A 2,422-nucleotide genomic window follows, 5' to 3' on the forward strand; every position below is an offset into this window, starting at 1 on the left:
CACTCATTTTCTCACCTGATCAGTGATTTCCATGCCGATATAATTCACACCAAACTTCTCTCCATCTTTGTTGAACACAGGTTCGACATATATTATGAATGTTTTGGTTCCAAATATTTCGGTCTCAAAAGTTATTTCTCTCTTTGCTGGTAGTCCTCTCTCCATAACTTCTCTTTCAAAGTCTTGGGATTCTTTCACACCGCCACCTTTGTATATCTCTATATCAGTTTTTCCAATAAGATCCTGTCGATATAGTTAAAAATAATGTGAAGTAAAAAAGAAATGACATGCTTAAGAAACAAATTACATGTGTTATTTAAAAGATGATCATATTACCTCATCTACTAAACCTGGGAAATGATTATACATGAACCGATACCGCAATTCTTTATCCTAAAATTAAGAAAAACAATCGTCCGTCGTTAGGAAAGTAGAAAAGGAAGATTAACAAAAACTGCTGAAGTTTAAAAAGTTTTACCTGATGGCCAATAATAAGAGGTGCATTTTGAAGAACAAAATGTAAAAAGTTATCAGCTCTTTTCAATATTCGGGTAAGTTCTTCAACAGGGGTAGATTGTTTTTCAAGATTTTCAATACTTTCCTCCAATTTCTTTATAAGTATTTGCTCTTTTTGAACACTTGCTTCCAGTAACTTTCCTAAATGCAAAGCTTGTTGCTTATAATATGCAACGGTATCATACTCACCATCTATTTCTAACTGTGTATCTTGTTCTAGCAATTCTAATTTCTTGAGCTCGACTTGACGTTGTTGTTTGCTTAATTTTTCAAGCTCTTCCCTTAAAAGTCTCACAGCGTTTTCTTGTTTTTCCACAAGATAAGCTAGCTGTGATGACCCGTTTTCAGTGTAACTTATAAGTTCTTCTAATCGTTTTAAATCAACTATGCTAGGCTCTTCAATGAAGGTCAGATCATTTAACATATTGTCACGAACACCTGGCTTGTCTACATTGAACTTTTTTCCAGCTTCATCAACCATCATATCCTCCATCTCATGCGCCATTTTAAGACCACCAAAATGACCAAAAACCGGTATTGAGATCTGCAATTTAATTTTTTGAAATCAAGATCAAAATAAATATTTAAGAGGCTGGCAATGTAATAAGCAAATGTTCAATGTAGATATTAAAATAATATCCACCCATACCCATCCTAGCTAAGATTGTCAAATTTAATTAAAATGAAACAATGATCATAAGGCAAAAGTCATAGCTTAACAGCCTTTTGTTGATCAGTTAAAACTTAAAAGTGCAAGCCCTTGAATAAAAGAAATAAGATTTTGGATTCACAAATGCTAAGAAAACATAAATTCTAAATGACAAAAGTATGTACCATAGTTCTTGAATTGAAATATGAGACTCACCAATATGTAATGACCATGTGCATAATATTCAAGATAGATCAATGCTGCTTAAAATTCTTGAAAGATGACCTTGTTAACTGGTGCCACTTAGATCAAAGGTATTGGCCGGGAAACCAAGAAGCACCCATTTTCAATGAATAAACAAACAAAACAAAACAATTTGGAACCATGTGAGCAGAAAATATAAATTATATTATTATAAACTATAATGTGAAGAAGCTCAAAAGGCCATGTGCATATACTACAAATAGTGTCACACTACTGAAACTAGCAGAATTGTTTATTGCCCAGTTGAAGAATCTCTAAACATACATTTAATTAAGCATGCACCTTATGTGCATTCATGATTTAACAAAGTAATGAATTCTTTTGGAATAACATGTATATAGATAGATGGGTGATTATTAATTGTTAATCATTAAAGGAGAATAGACCAGCAGGAACTTGGGCGGGAATAAAACTGGTTAACAGAAACAGATCCAGCGAACCCGAACCGGCTTGAAACTGAAAAAAAACACAACATAATGGGTTTTAGTTTTTGAATAGGAAATGTGCATATATTTTAAGGATCCTTAGACGCGACGGAAAGTATTCAAAATGTATCAACTCGATCTCCAAGACAAAATACAACTCGATGAGGAAATAAGCGATTCAGAGGGAGTCGTAACCGGACAATCTCACCAACTTTCAATGAAGAGCTAGCGTACCAACGGTACGCTTGCGGGACCTACGCTGGACCCAATTTTTTTATGGAGATTGGGAATTATTGGGGTCGTTTGACTATCGCTATTTAATAACTTTTCTTGTCCAGTCCAATTCATATCGAATCGGGTCTTAATAAAGAAAATAAAACCAAACTGAATTTCATATAACTAAAAAGTTGCCTTAAACATCATCATAAATGTAAAATTTATGAATATACAAGATATTTAAAGTTATTTAACGAGTTTTCATTTTATGAAATATAGCTATAACTTTAAATATCCTAAATTGACAATGTCAACTCACCTTTGGAAAGAAAGACAACTCATCAAGCCACAT

General features: G+C 33.2%; 1 pseudogene; it reads right to left on the reverse strand.

The window, feature by feature from the left end:
* Positions 1 to 327: 327 nt before the first annotated feature.
* Positions 328 to 1,021, reverse strand: LOC143605993 (histidine kinase 5 pseudogene; annotated as a pseudogene).
* Positions 1,022 to 2,422: the final 1,401 nt, after the last annotated feature.

The sequence above is a fragment of the Bidens hawaiensis genome, unplaced genomic scaffold (assembly GCF_021521415.1).
Source record: "Bidens hawaiensis isolate Kalapana, Puna unplaced genomic scaffold, B.hawaiensis_p1.1 tig00002123_1, whole genome shotgun sequence".
Classification (NCBI taxonomy): Eukaryota; Viridiplantae; Streptophyta; class Magnoliopsida; order Asterales; family Asteraceae; genus Bidens; species Bidens hawaiensis.